Genomic DNA, 19,694 nt, shown 5'->3' with positions numbered 1-19,694 from the left:
TTCTCTGGGGAAGTGACATTAGGCTGTGACCTGGATGATGAGGGGGAGTCACTAGAAGAGAAAAGGGAGTGATGTGTGCCCAAAGGAGGCAAGGTTCTAAGTCATCCAGGAATGATAGGCGCATGAAGGATGTTGGGTATTATTCTGTGGTCAATGAGCCGGAAAGTGACTTGATCAGGGTGGCCTTTTGTATTCAGAGTTCAATAAAACATGAAAGAAATCACTCTTGCTTTTTTGAGAAGAAAGGCACCTAATGCAGGGAATTATCTGCTCACAAGTCATTAGATGGGCTGGAGGAGCAGGCCATGGCCTGGGTCTTGAGGAGGGATTTGTAGAGTGTCACTGCAGAACTCACTCACCAGGGAAGCCGTTACCTCTACTTCAGTAAGGAAGCTGGGGAATCAGAAAATGAGCCTGCACCTGCTGGCCTCAGAACACAACATACAGGCAGCAGTCCAGTGTCCACAGGCCACAGCTGCAACTACAACTGCAGAGCTACACTTCACCTGCTAAACACATACCTGCTGGAGCCACACCTGTTAGACCCACACCTGCTGGAGCTACATCTGCCAGACTTACACCTGCTGAAGCCACACCTCCTAGACCCACGTCTACTGGAACCAAACTCGTTAGACCAACACCTGCTGGAGCCACGACCCCTAGACCCACACCTGCTGGACCCAGCTGCAGAAGTGAATACCTGCCCCCTGCCACCACTCTCCCTTCCTCACTCTGCACTAGCTCAGGTCACCTACATTTGACTTAAACAGAGCCTAAGTTGGAATCTACATTTCACGGAGTCTAGGAAATACAGTCCTCACCTTTCCAGCTTCTGCAGGAGAGAAAGGCACACTGGGAGGAGGTTGGAAAAGATGTTGAATACACCAAAGTACTGCATCCTCTTCAAAAGATCACTTTGGTTTTTCTATAGAAACTGTGTCAGAGGAAGCAAAGGTGGAGGAGGGAGTCTGGGTAGAAGACAGCTGCAATAGTCCAAGTGAGAGATGGTGGTTGGTCAGGCTGAAAGGGCAGAAGGGAGATGGAGACGAGAGATTAAAGCTTACATCCTGAAGGTAACATCCAAAGTCCTTGCTTGGGTCTCCTGGGCCCTAGGAGACTCCTCTCCTGCCTCCTCTGGCCTCATCTCACTCTTTCCTGTGAGCTCCAGCCACATTCACCCTCTTCCTGTTATTTGAACCACACAGGCTTATTCCTACTTTAGAGCTTTTGCCCAAGCTGTTTCCCCAACCTTGGCTGCACTGCCTGGAAACTTTTGCAAGACTGATTCCTTCTTATCAAATCCCAGATTAAATGTTACATCCTCAAAGAGACTTCCCCTGACCACACAATTTAAAGTAACCTCCAGCACGTCTATACATCATACTGCCTGTTTTTTTAAGAGCACTGCATACTAAGTGATATTATCTTATTTGCCCTCCAAGCAGAGACCCCATAGTCTGTTCATCTCTTTATCTTCTGAGCCTAGACAAGTGCCTGGCACACAGTAGACACTCCGCAAACATTCACAGATGGCTACAGGGTGTGGGAGGTGACAGAGGAGGTGCTGAAGATGACACTCAAGTTGCTGGGCTAGACAACTGTGTGGATGATGAGGCCACAGAAATTCCATGGAAAATGGGGACAAATAGTGTTTGGAGAGGACAGGAATAAGGGATTTAAGTTCTTGACAAGTAAGTTAAGTTTGAAATACCTGTGCAGTAGGTGGAATAACGGCCCCCAAAGATGTCCCCCTCCTACTTTCTGGAACCTGTGAATATGTCACCTTACATAGCAAAGGGGATTCTGCAGACATAATTGAGTTTAGGTCCTTGACATGGGGCATTATCCAGGTGAACCCAATGTAATCACAGGGTCCCTATATGAGGAGGCAGGAAACTCAGAAATAGAGAAAAGAGACATGACGGAAGCAGGGTTGGGAGTGATGAGAGGAAGGGGCCACAAGCCAACAAATGTGGGCAGCTGCTGTCTCCTGTGTCTTTCCCAAAGCTTCAGAATCCTCCTCAACTTAGTTGTGTCCCGGGACATGTGCCCAGGGATGCATGTCCGTATCACAGCTGCAAGGGAAGCTCCGTGAGTTCCTGGCATTTCTCTGCTTCTATTTTGGGAGCAGCCTCTCCCAGCCTGGAAGGGGTGTTCCCATAGATCCTGTGTGCAGGTCCTGCTGTAGCCTCAGTATTTTTCTTGCCTGTTCACGTGAGCTTTATAGAGTAAGGATACTAACTCTTCATCTGTCATCGTGTGGCAAGTATTGTTTCATTTTTGCTTTTTCATTTTCTTTATGGTCGTTTTTGCCTTTTCTGCTTTTAAGATGTTGAATGGACTCAGTGATTCCTTAGGAGATGAAAAAAAGCTCGTCTGCTCCTCCTTCTCCTCTCAGAAAACCTTGAGAAAAATCCACCTCAGGACAGGATGGGCACCTGTGCTGCGCTATACGGTACCATCCCATACTAGCGCACGACTCTACAGGAGCCGTTACTATTCTCCAAGGTCTTAAAGGCTTGAGCCCATCTGGGGCAGGAGACCTAACCTCAGCTCTTGAGACGCTACTCAAGGGGAGGAACGTGGTGTTGAGAAGGACAGGAGCTCATCAGAAGGTGGAGTACTCTGCTCTGGGGCTCAGCCCCTTCCAGTTGCCTTCTTCGCACCACCCAAGGGGATCTGCCCTCACTTCACATAGCTTTGACTTTTATGGCTATGGCTTGAATCCTTCGTACAGTGTTTATTCTGCCTCAGAAGTATCTGAAGGACCTTCGCATACGCCGGGTCACCTCCACAGGCTGGAAGCTCTTGGGAAAAAGGATCACATCTTCTCCCTTGGCATTTCTCAAGCACCTAACATCTATGAGGCTCTCCTGCAGCAGCCCTTTCACTACTGCAATAAAATCTCATGATCACCTCCCCTGCAACATACGCACACACACACGCACACACACGCACACACGCGCACACACACGCGCACACACACGCACGCACACGCACGCGCACACATACACACGCACATACGCACACGCACGCACACATGCGCGCACACACGCACACATGCACACACGCACACATGCACGCACACACGCACACACACACACATGCATGCATGTTCTTTAATCTTTCAGTTGTCAGGACCTGGATGTGGGATCCAAGGGCTCTCCCTACACCTAACCCCCTTTCAGGGCCAGAAAATTCCCATGGCCCTTTCAGAACTGGCCCAGAACAGAAACTCTGCTTTTCGGGCCCACTTCTGTTCCCTGGTCCTCAACCAGCACAAGATGCTTTCTTCTGTTCATCTGTCATTTTTAGCCTGTCTGAACTTTGAATGTTTGTGATTCCAGAATATTGGATGCCTGCCCGATCAATCTCAGATTTCAAATCAAAACCCATTTTTAAATGCTTCATCACAGTTATTCCACTTCTAAACCCAAGCTTTCCCAGGTCCTTTGACATGGGAGGTTGGTAACTTTTCTTAAGGGACGCCAACAAACAGCATCTTTGAGTTCCCTAAGGGGAGATCTTGACATATAAAAGGTGCCTGTTCTTTATCACGTGGTTGTTTGCAGTTAGGCCTTTGGTTAAATTTTTGAGAGTTGTTTAACAATAACCAATTACAAAAGATAGATGAGGTTAGCACTGTTATATAAAAGGACAAGCCTCACACAGAACTCGAATACCCTATTGTAATCTGCTTTTCTAAGCCCCGGATTCAAAGATCTGAAAGTCTTGTGGCTCCCATCATGAGAATGGGATGTTCCAACGCAGTCAGCCCAGCTGGTCCCATCTCAGTGAGCCGCCACCACCAATGCACTGGCTCACCAAACTCCGCCTCCTCCCCATCACCCCACCTCCTCATTAAACCAGCACCTTAGTTGCACCATCGTGTCTCCTCAAGGAAGACCTGTCTCCTCTGCCCCATTCCCACCAATCGTGCCTCAGTTCCATCTCTTCTTGTCACACTGGGATTACGATAAAGGGGCCCTGTCTCTCTTTGTTTCTCTGTCTCTCTCTCTCTCTCTGTCTCTCTCTCTCTCTCATCTGTGTGTATTTTTCCTGGTGGATTGCACTATAACACAAACCTGCTTCACATCCTCAGGAGCCCCCTAAGCACCTTCAGGATGCAAGGCTGATCCGGGGACCCCACTGGCCTCTGCCCACCCTGCCAGGTCCCCACCTCACAAACAGCTTACAGGATGTACACGACTCGCTCCTGTTGGAGCTACACCAGCAACTCCCTCTGTCTGTGTTTTAAAATATAGGTCATAGTATTTTTCAGGTATGGAGAGGCCAATAGATCAGGAGATGACTGCTACTGAAAAGATAGCTGTGACAGATCCCGGCAGGGTGGGGATTGGGCATGCCACGCCACACAGGAAGCACCAGGGTTGCCTGGTGGCAGAGGCAGCAGGGAATACGTGGGCAAGAGCCTTTCATGTGGTTTCCATGGGAAGGAATGGGTGAGGGGGAGTGAGCAGGCTCAGGACTGGCTGGCTTGAGTGATTGCAGTGAGCTCTTGGGCACAGGCGCTGTCCCCAGCTGCTCGGTGCCTGGCTCTGGGGTGATCAGGGCAGGGGACTAAGGCCCTAGAATGGGAAAGCTCACACTAGCTCCTGGCCGCATCATTTGCTTTCTCTAGGAATCAGCTAACCCTGGTAGGGGTAGTCCCTTCCAGGTCAGCAAGTCCCCAGATGTCAAAGCATCCAATACAGAGATTAGAAAACATAGTTCACACAGCCTAGAGCATCTTTCCTTCAGCCCTGGCAAAAGGTGGGCAGCGTGGCACAGCAGAGGTTCGGGCAGCTCCCATGGCAGGCCAGCTAGGTACCCTCTCTGAACCTTGGTTCCCCTTCTATAGAGGAGGTCATGAGACAAGAGGAGGGGGATGTGCCCAGCACAGTGCTTGGCACATGGCACTGAGTGCCAGTGTCCCCCCTTCCACCTGCGTCCTTCTGAGAAACAGCGGAGCTGCTCTTCCCTGGGGATGTGCTTCTGCCCCTCGGTCTGGGTTCTTTGCTCCCCTCAGGCCCTGCGCTTGCCTCTATTGCAGATTGAATGTGGCTGTGTGTCTGTCTATCTCCCCCACTGGACAAGGAGAGGGCAGGAATCCAGATCTGAATCCCAAGGGCCCATCACAGAGCCTGGCTCCTAGTTAAAGAGGCTTGCTCGGCTAACATTTGCAAATTTTCATTGTCTCCCAAAAGAATGTTCCCTGTGGGCCCCCCTGGGGACAGGCCTCCTGTTTCTTCCCCCCCCCCCCCCCCCCCGAGTCCTCCCTACTTTCCTCTGCGTGAAGTCAAACCAAGCCATTAGCACCGCTGCGCCTCCCGGGGCCGGCACCAGCTGGAGAGGCCGCCTCTCAGCTCAGGAATTGATTTCCCAAGCACACCCCAGCATGTGTGCACACCAGAGACGCCTGGAGTACTCCTGCTAATGAGGAAAGCCGCCGTGCCGCACCTGCTGGGAAACGAGGACCTTTCTTGTCACCTCTGCCTCCCCTAGCAGAATCCCAGGCGCAGACCTGGACAGCTGGCCCCCGCGCCCGCCCTGGGAGTGCTTCCCCCAGCAACGGCCCATGCTTTTCCAGGCTGAAGCCAACCAGGTTTCACTGACGATCTCAGTGCGTAGAAACGGATGGCATAGCACCTAGCAAGGAAGAACTACCCCATTTTTAATAACTGCTTCATGAGAAAGTGCCATTAACTGCACATAGTCTCCATTGGTATAACCAGCCGAGCGCTGAGTGCTGAGTGCTGAGTGCCGAGTGCCGAGTGCTGAGTGCCGTGCACTGAGTGCTGAGTGCTGCCCAGCCCCGCCCTCCTTAGGCTTTCTTAGCACTCCTCCTGCCCCCCACCCCATGGCCAGCGCCAGGGCTGCTCTGGGGGCATTCGCAGGTGGGCTCCGGTTATGGAGAGGGCTGGTGCGGGGCTTCCAGCTGTAGGGACTTGTAGTTGTGGGGTCTTCTCTTTGCCACAGATTTCCTCCTCCGCTGTTGTGGGGCTTGTGACATTTATTCATGGGAAAGAGAGAGGAGAGAGGAGGAGGTGGGGAGGGGACCGTGCAGCTGCTTCTGAAATGTGTGCTCTCTGGAGGGCGAGGAGCTGGGACGGAGGGAGAGACAGCTGCCGGGTCAGCAGGCTTTCTAATTCCCTGATCCCACACCTGGCTTCCTGCCACATCAGTGCCTCGGATGCCTGGAGCCCTCGTGGGGGAGGCCACGGCAGCAAGGAGCAGGTTGGCAAAGTGACATTCATTCTGTCTTCTAAAAACACTCGTTCAGCTCTTTACATGGGCCGGACAGTGATTAGGTGTGGAGGATACAAAGAGTAAAAATAGATTTTCCTCACTGCACTTGGGTGCTAGCTGAAGAGTCAAATAAATAATGATGCAAATAAAATGTGACACAACATGCCTGATTCAACCTGGAGGGGACAAGGAGGCTTCCTGATCGAGGTGATGCCTTACCTGAGTCTTGAAGGAGACACGTGTTAGCCATATGAAAAAGAGAGAGGAAGGAGAGAACTGACCATCCAAAGGAACAAGACAGAAGGATACTGCATAACAGGAAAACTACTATACCTACGCCAAATATTTACAAAGCTTAGTCTGTAGATCCAAAGCAGGTCACATCAATTATACTGAGGTGTTCCCCAATGCAAGAAATAGAACGCCCAGCTAAATGTCACTCAAACTGGTGCTTTTCAAACTTCAGTGCACACGCGAATCACCAGGAATCTTGTTGTAGTAAAGACTCTGGGAAGACCAGGAGTGGGGCCTGAGATTTTGCACAAGCTTGTTAAAAATGCAGGATCTAATTAATAACATAATTGGCCAATACAACTGATGATATGACTGATGTGAGCTGTGGACCACACTTTGGGAAGCAAGGATCAAACATCAAGAAGTCTGATCTCTGGCCTGGCATGGTGGCTCACGCCTGTAATCTCAGCATTTTGGGAAGCCTAGGTGGGTGGATCACCTTAGATCAGGAGTTTGAGACCACCCTGGCCAACATGGTGAAACCCCATCTCTACTAAAAATACAAAAATTAGCCAGGCATGGTGGCACACACCTGTGATCCCAGGTACTCAGGAGGCTGAGGCAAGAGAAATGCTTGAACCAAGGAAGAGGACATTGCAGTGAACTGAGATCTCACCACTGCACTCCAGCCTGGGTGACAGAGTGAGACTTTGTCTCCAAAATAAATAAATACATAAATACATAAAGTCTGTTCAAGACCAGCCTGGCCAACATGGTGAAACCCTGTCTTGAACCCCTGACCTCAAGTGATCTGCCCACCTCGGCCTCCCAAAGTGCTGGGATCGCAGGCGTGAGCCACCACACCCGGTCTAAATAATACTGTTTAAAATCTTCAAGTTAAACATGTTTAGCAAGAGTACTTCAGAGGTGATGCATGGCCTCGCATCAGCAGGTACATAATATCAGGTTGCCCCTGTTTCAGTGATGCTAAGTTTTGATAACTTGGTAAAGTGGTGACTGACAAAACTTTCCATTATAAAAATGCATTTTTCCTTTTGCAATTAGTGAGAAATTTACAGGGTGATACACTGGCATCATACAAATATCCTCTTCTTTTCACCACATGGTTTATAGCAGGGGTCAGTAAAGTATTTTTGTAAAGTTCCAGATACTAGATAATTTAGGCTTTGTGGTCCATCGTTGTCTCTAGCTCAGTCGCCCAAAGCTGCCATTGTAGCACAAACACAGTCATAGACAATTCGTAAGTGAGTGAGCATGGCTGTGTTCCAGTAAAACCTATTTATGACACTGAAATCTGAATTTTATATAAATATCACACGTCATGAAATATTGTGCTCCTTTTGATTTTTTCAACTATTTAAAAATATTTTTAAAAATTTAGCTTATGGAATATACAAAAACAGGCAATGGGCTAGATTTGACTAGTGGGCTATAGTTTGTAACCTCCTGGTTTATAAAATCATTTATGATACTTGCCTGAATCAACTGTTTTACTGAGGTTTGCAAAATGGTAATTTTCTAATTCTACCAATCTTTCCATATATATTAGCTGACATTCTTCTGTAAAGAGTTGTTCTCATCAATTAGGAAAAAGCTGCACTTTCTCCTTAAAAGGCAAGGTAAATGTCTGATTCTTTCTCTTTAATTGCAAAATTTCAGAGACAAATTAGCATAATTCATATCTTATTATGGTAGATGATATTTTCTGTCTCTCTCAATAAAACTATGGATCCAAGGATTTTTATTTAATTATTTGTGGTCAATTATAGTCACTTTAATGCTTGAATTGTCCCAAATATGGCCAGTAGGAGACCTGTCAAGTTGGCTCTGTGTCTTTTTTTTTTTTTTTTTTTGAGACAGTCACCCAGGCTGGAGTGCAGTGGCGCAATCTCATCTCACTGCAACTTCCACCTCCCAGGTTCAAGTGATCCTCCACCTCAGCCTCCCAAGTAGCTGGAATTACGGGCATGTGCTACCAGGCCTGGCTAATTTTTGTATTTTTATTAGAGATGGGGTTTCACCATGTAGGCCAGGCTGGTCTCAAACTCCTGGCCCGCCTCAGCCTCCCAAAGTGCTGGGATTACAGGCATGAGCCACTACATTGGCCGGCTCTGTCTTTTTGATGCAGCCCATTGATCTCTGACAGCTTCCTTGCTTTTTGGCCCATGAAACCAGACTCACTTTACACTTTCTCTGGCTAGATCTGGAGACAGCCATTTCTCCAAAAGCCCTGGTTCCTTGGTGAGGAACAATATTACACTTAACTATACAAAATCGCTGACATTCAACCATCTTTGACATACAAAAATAGTCTTTGACATACAAAAATAGTAATCTTTGTAGTAATGTTTCAACCTAAAACAAGAAACCAAGGCCCAGATTCTAAGCATGCTCCTTACCACAGTCATGTCACTGTGTCTAGCTCTTTCAGTGGATGGAGCTAGGAAATACAAGCATTTTATTTTTATTTATTTATTTTTGAGATAGAGTCTTGCTCTGTCACCCAGGCTGGAGTGCAGTGGTGTGATCTTGGCTCACTGCAACCTCCACCTCCTGGGTTTGAGTGATTCTCATGCCTCAGCCTCCCAAGTAGCTGGGACTACAGGCCACTACACCTGGCTAATTTTTTAATTTTTTGTAGAGCCAGGATCTCACTGTGTTGCCCAGGCTGGTCTTGAACTCCTGAACTCAAGTGATCCACCTGCCTTGGTCTCCCAAAGTGCTAGGATTACAGGTATGAGCCACTGTGACCAGCTGGAAATACGTTTTGTTTTGTTTTTTTAAATCGTACTTGACATCAGTATTATCAACTCAACATGAAAGGTTTGTTTCCTTCTTTAACGTTATATTTATATCTCGTTTTTCTTACCTTGAAAATCTTGGTTCATATTATATCAATAAATTTACCTGTTTATTATATCCTATAATATACATTCATCTCAAAATTACTATGATATTACTACAATTAATAAAACTGAACAGGCCAGGTGCGGTGGCTCACGCCTGTAATCCCAGCACTTTGGGAGGCCGAGGCGGGTGGATCATGAGGTCAGGAGATCGAGACCATCCCGGCTAACACAGTGAAACCCCGTCTCTACTAAAAATACAAAAAATTATCTGGGCGTGGTGGCGGGCGCCTGTAGTCCCAGCTACTCAGGAGGCTAAGGCAGGAGAATGGCATGAACCTGGGAGGCAGAGCTTGCAGTGAGCCGAGATCGCACCACTGCACCCCAGCCTGGGCAATAAAGCAAGACTCCATCTCAAAAAAAAAAAAAAATTGAACAAAATTTAAAATTTCTTTGCTGTTATTTTTGATCTTAGGATATATCCCACAGTCGCAGTTTTTATTTTGTTTTGTTTTGCTCAAAGTCACTTGAAATAAATCTTTTTATCTGTGCAGTTATGTTTGTAGCTGGATTTGGAGGTGGGAGAGGAATTCTACATACTCTGAAATTTATATGAAAGGATAAGGGTGTGCAAGTAGCAAGTTACATTTGAAAACAAAGAGAGAGACAGAGAGCATATTAATATATCAGCTTTTCCAGTTACCATTACTGTGTAAAGAATTACCCAAAGGCTTTCCTGTGTGAAATACAAGGTGGAAAAGTTCAGTTTTATTCATCAATGGCTTATAATAAAGACATGTCTGATAGGCAGACAACTTAGCTTGTTTGTTTCAAAGGGTAGATAGGAGATAATTAAGTTTGCCTTATCACACAATCCTCCTAACAATTTGATGAGGTAGGTACATTTATCTCTAGTTTACAGAAGGAGAAACTGGGAGAGATTAAGGACCTTCATCACAATTCAGACTCTTGGCCTGGGTGATTCCAGTGCCAAATAATGTATATTTTACCCCAAACAAGGCAATCTACATCCCTGCATTGACCGTTCAATGCATTGACCTTTCAACCGGCCCCACTCTGCTGTCAGGTGCACTGGGCTGTGAGCTGAACTAGGCATGCTCAGGGGCTAGGCTGTTACCCCTCAGGGCTTCTGTGTCTCTCTAGTCATGCTGTATACTGTGGTCCACCAGCTTGACAAGCAGCAAGCAGAAATGAATGCACCACGCAGCAAACCCACATTGGTCTCTCTGTAGTTAAAGGACCCAGGAACCCAGAGAACAACCACCTGCACTTGTGCCTTGGAGGAAGGTGGCTGACGAGTGACAAGGTACAGCTGAGCCAGCTTCCCCGGTGGAGAGGAGGACAGGAGCAATAGCTGCCCCACCTGGGGGAAATGCAGCATTTCCAGCCATGAGGTACCAGCCTCACTCAGACTTTAAGGCTGAAGGAGAGCGAAGTGATTGGAGGTGGAAACACACTAGAGGAAACTTTGCTTTCTGTCTTCTCTTAGCTGAGAAGGTACTAGCTGCTGGCTTTCCTATTGCAATTGATGTATGACTATACAATGCTTTGACTGAATTATTTTAATGCACACACCAAACATGTTCACTCAATACACATGTATTGTGAGTCTACTCCCTGTTAGTCAAAAGAGAAAAAACATTACCCGAAACGTAGTAGTAATGAACTCCCATGTTCATTGCAACCATATTCACAATAGCCAAGATATGGAATAACCTGTGTTCATGAATGAATAGGTAAAGAAATTTTTGTAGACATATAATAGAATACTACTCAGCCATGAAAAAGAATGGAATCCTATCATTTGTGACAAAAAAGATGAGCCCAGAGGACACTATGCTAAGTGAAATAAGCCAGACATGGAAAGACAAATACTGCATAATCTCACTTATATGTGGAGTCTTTTTCAAAAAAAAAAATCAAATACATAGAAGCAGAGAGTAGAATGGTGGTTACCAGGAATGGGGGAATCGGCAAGAAGTAGGTCAAAGAATCCTAAGTTATAGCTATGTAGGACGAGTCGGTCTGGAGGTCTAAAGCACAGTGTGAGGACTATGGTTAATTTGCATTGTAGACTGAAAATTTGCAGAGAGAAGATTTTAAGGAATCTTACTACCAACAAAAAAAGGTAACTATGTGATGGATATGTTGTTTGACTGTAATCACTTCAATGTGCATATTAAACATCATGTTGTACACCTTAAACTTACACGATAAAAGGAGAAAGGGCAAAAATGGTAAATAAATAGGTGAAAGGCTCCTCAAAATCTTGGAACAGGCTCAAACTCCCCTGTTCCCATCCCTTCCCCACACCTCATGAGTCACTCAGGGCCATGTGGCAAGATTACTAAGCCTAATTAAGTAATGCAGCTGACAAACCATTTCCAAATACAAATGTGACGTATGTGTTCCTAAAAATTCCACACACCACAAAATCACTCAGTAAGCAGCACGGGGCTTCTGGGAGTAAATGGGGTTGGGGGAAAAACTCTAACCATCACCAGCAACACATTAAAAATGAATAAAGACAGTAGCACAGTCTTGCACATGTTACATGGTTAAGAAATACAAAAATACTACAATGCATATGGCACTGTACCTTGAAAAAGGCTGCAGCTTGCTTGTGGAGGTGGGCTGAGAAGCACTGGGGATGGTGTGCCATTGTAAATGGTGGGAGGAGCGTGATCTGAAATCATACAGAAAGTCGTAACACCTGCATGGATGGATGGGGCTTATTGCTGTTGGTTTGCGTTGGTGCCGAACATCACAGGGGAGCAATCTTTTACACCCTTAAATCCTAGAGCATGCTTCCCTGCCTTTGAGATGTAGGTCCTTTGAGACATGTGTTTATTAAAAAGTTTAAAATGGCCGGGTGTGGTGGCTCACACCTGTAATCTCAGCACTTTGGGAGGCCGAGGCAGGCAGATCACTTGAGGTCAGGAGTTCAAGACCAGCCTGGCCAACATGGTGAAACCCCATCTCTACTAAAAATACAAAAATTAGCCAGGTGTGGTGGCGGGCACCTGTAATCCCAGCTACTCAGGAGGCTGAGGCAGGAGAATCACTTGAACCAGGGAGGCGGAAGTTGCAGTGAGCTGAGATTGCGCCACTGCACTCCAGCCTGGACAAGAGTGAAACTGTCTCAAAAAGGAAAAGGAAAAGTTGAAAATGTGATCAAATATATAGACTTCTTAATTAACTTCTGCATCACTTCTAGAAATTCATTTGGACTTTCTCATCTACACTTATGGCTTTGGAAATTGCAGCAATGCTTAGAACAACTAAACCAGTCATTCCTGGTACTGAGAGGAGTCGGTTCTGTAGGATTTGGCAGCTTCCATTTAAGGTCTTCACACAGAGATAATGCTTTCTTCATTAAACTCATTCTTTGGCATTTTGAACCAGGAGGATTAGATGTGTTTGGGATATTGAATGACTGGGTTTTTAATATAGAAAAGCTCATATGTGCAAAGGCATAGCAAAACGTAGCCTTCTGGGGTAATGCACGAGGTGAACCGAGGTAGCTGGTAAATGTTTGAGGTGTGCATTGTGCGCGTGTCTTAGCACATCAGAGCCTAATGCCAGGGAGTTGACAGGAGCTTGAAAAATGCTCCTTAATATCAAAAGAACACGATAAAAATATTAAAGACTGCATTACTGGTATCTGGATTCCATTCTTTTCCATGAAACTAAAGATTCTTTTAAAGTCATATTCAATTTCAGCCCTAATAGTTACCACCTCAACAATGCTACTAAGTCAAGACAAAATCGCAGTGGCTCCAGATAAAAACCACCCGCCTAGGATGGAATACAGCATTTGGGAAAGGCTGGCTGGTTTGTGCGGTAGCCACACGTGGAGGCTGAGAGCTCCATCATCCACCACCACACCGCGGGCGCACAGATGGGGGCCACGCTCCCAGCTTTTCTCTCACAGCTTCCTTGCGCCAAGGACAGCACCTGCTGCCCTCAGAGTGCACCAGGCCAGAGTGCAAGGCTGCGGACCTCTTCTTCCATGAGGAGCCTTCCCCGCTGACTCACTTCCCATAACCAGCCCCTCTCGTAAGAAAGCACTTCCAAACGGCCATTTGAATTAGGGCAGTTCTACACACTGCCCATTTGAGGATAGAGAAAAAAGTCAGTGTGGATGGATTGGTCTCCAGAGCCCCATGGCGATCACAGCAGCAAGGAGGGCAACAGAGAGGGAGACAGAGCAAGAGCGACAGTAGCACTGCCCTAGGGAGAGAGTCGGAGATATCAGGAGAGGGCACAGAGGGAGAACTCACGTGCACCGAGTGCCCTCTGCATGCTGGCCCGCTCCCCTCCCAGCGCTGGGAGCCTCCCCCACGGGCCCTGCGCCCTGACCGGGAAAGCCTGGGAAACACAAGTGAGGGGATTGGGCAAATGAGGGAGGGATTCCTGGACCTCAGCAAAGTGGGCTGGGCCAGAGTTGTGTGTGGGAGTCTCCCTCCTACCCCAGGCCCCCCGGCGAGACTCCACAGAGAGGGGACTTGAGGAGGTGGAAACAGGGTGGGCCCTTCCTCACCTCCGCCACTCTGCTCCCCATTTTCAGAATTCACAGATCTACCGCTTTGGGCGGCCTGGGGGGCAGTCAGTACGAAATCCCCCCGGATGCCCCCGCCAGCTCCAGGACCTGCTGGAAGGAGCCTGGGGGACCCTGCGGGAAGAGGCCCGAGCAGAGGGAAATCGCTGGCAATACAGGCGCCTGATGACCAGATAGGGCTGGCCACTCACCTCCACACCATGCCACGGGGCACTAAACGGTCCTTACAGACATTATGGAGCAGGGGGAGGGTTTTGTTTTCTTTTGTTTTGTTTTGTTTGTTTTTGTTCTTGTTTTTTGAGACACAGTCTGCTCTGTTGGCCAGGCTAGCGTGCAGTGGCAAGATCTCAGCGCACTGCAACCTCCATCTCCTGGGCTCAAGCAATTTTCCCGCCTCAGCCTCCCAAGTAGCTGGGATTACAGGCATGTGCCCCCACGCCCGGCTAATTTTTGTATTTTTAGTAGAGACAGGTTTTCACCATGTTGGCCAGGCTGATCTCGAACTCCTGACCTCAGGTAATTCGCCCGCCTCGGCCTCCCAAAGTGCTGGGATTACAGGCGTGAGCCACCAAGCCCAGCTGGGAGGTTTTATGGTGTAACATTTAGAGGTCAAGATATAAAATCATATTATAGTCACATTCACACATAAATATAAACAAGAAAAGTGGTTTTCTTTGTGTAGTGACTTTTTAAAAATGTGTATTCTATAACTTACATGTGATCTGTATAATAAATAATAAAAATTTTAATATCTATATATGTCAACTATATTAAAATATATACCTCAAAATGACTAGAAAAAAGTATAAAATATAAACAATGGCTGCCTCTGGATAGGGGAGTTAAAGGTATTTTTTATTTCTTGCTGTATAATCTTCATTTTTCAAATTTTCTAAAGTAATATTAATAACAACAATAATATTAATAGCACCTCCCATTGAACATTTGCCATTTGCCAGCCACTATCTAAACACTTAAAATACAGTAATTAATTCTAACCAATCACCCTAAAAGGTGTTCACTAAAAAAAAATCACAAGATTGGGGCCGGGCTTGGTGGCTCATGCTTGTAATCCCAGCACTTTAGGAGGCCGAGGCAGGTGGATTGCCTGAGCTCAGGAGTTCGAGATCAGCCTGGGCAACACAGTGAAATCCCATCTCTATTAAAATACAAAAAATTAGCTGGGTGTGGTGGCGTGTGCCTGTAGTCCCAGCTACTTGGGAAGCTGAGGCAGGAGAATCGCTTGAACCTGGGAGGCAGAGGTTGCAGCAAAGTCTCGTGCCCTCACAAAGTCAGCACACAAAAATCAGCTGTATTTCTATACACCATCAGTGAAAAATAAAAAAAAATTAGGGAAGCAAGTTGAATCCCATCAGCATCTAAAAGAATTAAATGGGACCAGGCGCAGTGGTTCATGCCTGTAATCCCAGCACTTTGGGAGGCTGAGGCAGCCTGATCACTTGAGGCTAGGAGTTTGAGACCAGCCTGGCCAACATGGTGAAATCCCGTCTCTACTGAAAATACAAAAATTAGCTGGGTATGGTGGTGTGCACCTGTAGTCCCAGCTACTTGGATGGCTGAGGCAGGAGAATTGCTTGAACCCAGGAGGTGGAGGTTGCAGTGCGCAGCCGCCCTAAACTGGCCAGAATCAGTCCACGGTCAGCGATCTTATCAGGAGAAAGTTACAGAAGTTAGTCTCTTGTCCAGTCAAAGCTGTAGTTATGGCTGGTGGCACAGGGGCTGAGGGTCAGTTTGTCAGCATCTGATGACTGGTAGGCTGAAAATTGTTTTATTATTGCTTATCTCAAGACCAGCACTTGTTTAGCTGCTAGAGAAAAATAAAAACCTTGTGGCAGCAAGGGCATAGTTTATTCCTGAAGCGCAGGCGTGTGTGACTTAACCCTTGCCTGGCGTGGCTTTAGGTCCTATTTATAGTCTGGTATCTTATTGCCACCATCTATTCTGTCAGCCTTATGATCTCTACTTTAACATGAATGCCCATCAGTTGTGTCTAAACTGCAAAAGGGAGCAGGTATAATGAGGCGTGTCTGACCTCTCATCCCATCATGGCGGGGAACTCAGTTTTTAAGCTTTTTCTGGGGTCCCCTTGGCTAAGAGGGGGGGTCTGTTCAGCCAGTGCGGGGGGCGAGAGGGCTTAGGATTTTATGTTTAGTTTACAAAGGTAAGGGTGCTCAGATCCCCATTTCAGAATTGGGGAAACAAGAGTACGGAAAAGGGAAGTAACTTGCCCAGTGTCACAGACCAGTAAAGTGGCTGAGTCTATTCTTTTTTAAAAAACTAGTAACCAACTTGTTAAAATAGTTGACTTAAGCATCTGCAATGATGGCATCCACCTCAACTCCTGGCTCAATACTAATGGAGTAATCTGCTTAACAATCTCAGAAAGGCTGTGCAAGTCAATGAGTCGCTTGTGGATTCTCATCCGAAAACAATCCCACGTCTTAGAATCTTCATCACAAGGAATTTTTCTTCTTACAGTGATTCTCAAAGTCTTGGTAGGCATCTGAACCAGTCCTTTCACTTTGGGATTCTTTTCCTTTGCTCCTCTAAGTCAGCACACATCTTCTCCAGGGATTTTATGTGGCAGCTTGTTAAAGTGATTAGAATTCAGTGAATCACCACCTCCGGCTCCATGGGTGTTTTTCTGGGTCTTTAAAAGCCATGGCTGCAGCATGGCCCCCTGTTGGACTCGTTCCTTGGTGAGAGCCAACAGTGGTGAATTGGGAGCAGAAGCTGGCGGACCACAGCTCCACAGCACCTGCCACCATGTCTTCCTCAAAAAGCTATTCTTAAGATTTTTTAGGGCTGGGTGCGGTGGCTCACGCCTGTAATCCCAGCACTTTGGGAGGCCGAGGCGGGTGGATCACGAGGTCAGGAGATCGAGAGCATCCTGGCTAACATGGTGAAACCCCGCCTCTACTAAAAATACAAAAAATTAGCCAGGCATGGTGGCGGCCACCTGTAGTCCCAGCTACTCGGGAGGCTGAGGCAGGAGAATGGCGTGAACCCAGGAGGCAGAGCTTGCAGTGAGCCGAGATCATGCCACTGCACTCTAGCCTGGGTGACAGAACGAAACTCTGTCTCAAAAAAAAAAAAAGATTTAAAAACAAATATTTAAAATAAGACGTGGGTGTGAGGGTTGGTCATGATGATTAACTGTGAAGGTCAAGTCTCTGCCCACCAGGCTGTTTCCATCGACCACGCCCAGATGAGTGGCCTTGGGCAAGTTATTTAACCTCTCTGAGACCTGTTACATAATCTGTAAAAATCACAAGAAAACCAACATTGGGTTGTTGAGGAGATTAAACGAAGTAAATCTCTTTTCCCAGTGCCTGTTTCAAAGTGAACTCTGGGTGAATGACAGCTACGGGGTATTACTGTTGCCCTTGTCATGCTGTGGCCTCTGCTGCAGTGGTGAGGTTTGGGGAGTGTGTGGCATTCACCGGGAGAGTTGGGAACACCATTGCATGAGCAGAAGTTGGCAAACTACTAGGTGAAATTTAGCTGTGGCTTGTTTTGTAAATAAAGCTTTCCTGGAACACAGCCAGGCCCATTGGTTTATGTACGGTCGGTCTATGGCTGCTTTTGCATCAAACAGCAGTGGAGCGGTTGTGACAGAGGCCGTATGGCCCGCAAAGCCTAAAATATTTACTATCTGGCCCTTTACTGAAAATATCTGCCTACCCTGCAAATACAGAGTGGCCAGACCAGGCTTCACCCGAAACACGAAGGAGACCAGGGTGGTCAGCACTCCGCAGACCATTCCAAAGAAGCACCGGTTTCCCTAGGTCCAGGAAAATTCCCCTCCCCCACGATCTCCTCCAGGATTCCTCTGGCTGCCTGGGGTGCAGCAGGGCCTTCCTTTCTTTCCTTTCTTTCTTTCCTTCTTTTTTTTTTTTTTGACGGAGTTCCACTCTTGTTGCCCAGGCTGGAGTGCAATGGTGCAATCTTGGCTCACCACAACCCCTGCCTCCTGGATTAAAGCAATTCTCCTGCCTCAGCCTCCTGAGTAGCTGGGATTACAGGCATGCACCACCACGCCCGGCTAATTTTTTGTATTTTTTTTTTAGTAGAGATGGGTTTCTCCATGCTGGTCAGGCTGGTCTCAAACCCCTGACCCCAGGTGATCTGCCCACCTTGGCCTCCCAAAGTGCTGGGATTACAGGCGTGAGCCACCATGTCCGGCCAGCAGGGCCTTCCTTTCTAACAGACTCTGGCTCAAGATTCTCTTCCTCACCAAGGTTTTCCAAGCACCCCTCAAATCCCACTACCTTCCACCTGTCCCATTCCCCAAATTCTGTAGGCACCATTTCCACTCACACACCTAGTATCTCAAAAATACCTACAAACCTGAAAGCACAGAAGAAAACCTTCCCAGGTAAGCAGTCGTGATGCACCTGTATACACCTGTGCACAGCTGAAGGCTGAGGGAGGTGTGAGAATTTGGGTCAATTTGCCAAGCAGGAAACAACCAGAAAGCTACTATTGACAGAGCGTGGCTGTCCGGGCCAAGCTTTTCTAACACAAAAGCCATCAAGCATAGCAGCAGTAAGGAAAAAAGGCAGAGAGAAAAGAGAAAAGTTGGCCGGCCATGGTGGCTCACGCCTGTAATCCCAGCAGTTTGGGAGGCCAAGGCGGGCAGATCACCTGAGGTCAGGAGTTTGAGACCAGCCTGGCCAACATGGTGAAACCCCGTCCGTCTCTACTAAAAATACAAAAAATTAGCCGGGCATGGTGGCAGGTGCCTGTAATCCCAGCTACTTGGGAGGCTGAGGCAGGAGAATCGCTTGTAGCTGGGAGGCGGAGGTTGCAGTGAGCCGAGACTACACCACAGCAAAACTCCTTAAAAAAAAGAAAGAAAGAAAGGGGAAAGCAATAATTAAGCGTGTCATAGAGAGAGGTGCCTGGCAGTTGTGGCCAGCAAGGTCAGAGGCAATGGGAGCAGCAGTGGGGGGCAGAGAGCAGGGCTGTGACAGCACTGAGTGAGGCCAGAGTGGAGGGAACTGATGCAAGGGAAAGTGAGGTGGTGGAGAGGAAGGAGGGCAGCCACGGCTGCAGCAGGGCAAGCAGCCCTCCCGAGGCCTGAAGGGATTCATGGAGATGTGAGGGCACAAGGCAAAGTTGCTTTTTGTATTCTAGAATAATTCAGAGGAAATCTGAAATCTGAAATCAGTTTTAGAAATGTGTTCATAAAAATGTTTAATGTCATCTAAAACAGGGGTTGCCAGCCCCAGGGCCACAGACTGGGGCATGGCCTGTTAGGAACTGGGCTACCCAGCAAGAGGTGAGGGGCCTGCGAGCTAGCGAAGCTTCTTCTGTATTTACAGCTGCTCCCTATCGCTCGCATCACTGCCTGAGCTCCGCCTCCTGTCAGATCAGCCACGGCATTAGATTCTCACGGGAGTGTGAACCCTATTGTGGACTACGCATGTGAGGGATCTAGTTTGCGCACTCCTGATGAGGATCTAATGCCTGATAATCTGAGGTGGAATAGTTTCATCCCAAAACCATCCCCCACCCCTGTTCCCCAGTCCCTGGAAAAATTGTCTTTCATGAAACTGGTCCCTGCTTCCAAAAAGGTTGGGGACCGCTGATCTAAAGTGAATCCAGCTGGGCACAGTAGCTCAGGCCTGTGATCCCAGCTACTAGGGAGGCTGAGGCAGGAGAATCACTTGAACCCAGGGGGCGGAGGTTTCAGTGAGCGAATATCATGCCACTGCACTCGAGCCTGGGCGACAGAG

Source organism: Hylobates moloch, unplaced genomic scaffold, assembly GCF_009828535.3.
Source record: "Hylobates moloch isolate HMO894 unplaced genomic scaffold, HMol_V3 SCAFFOLD_4, whole genome shotgun sequence".
Taxonomy (NCBI): Eukaryota; Metazoa; Chordata; class Mammalia; order Primates; family Hylobatidae; genus Hylobates; species Hylobates moloch.
The sequence above is the reverse complement of the archived record's forward strand: the minus strand, read 5'-3'. Positions refer to the sequence as shown.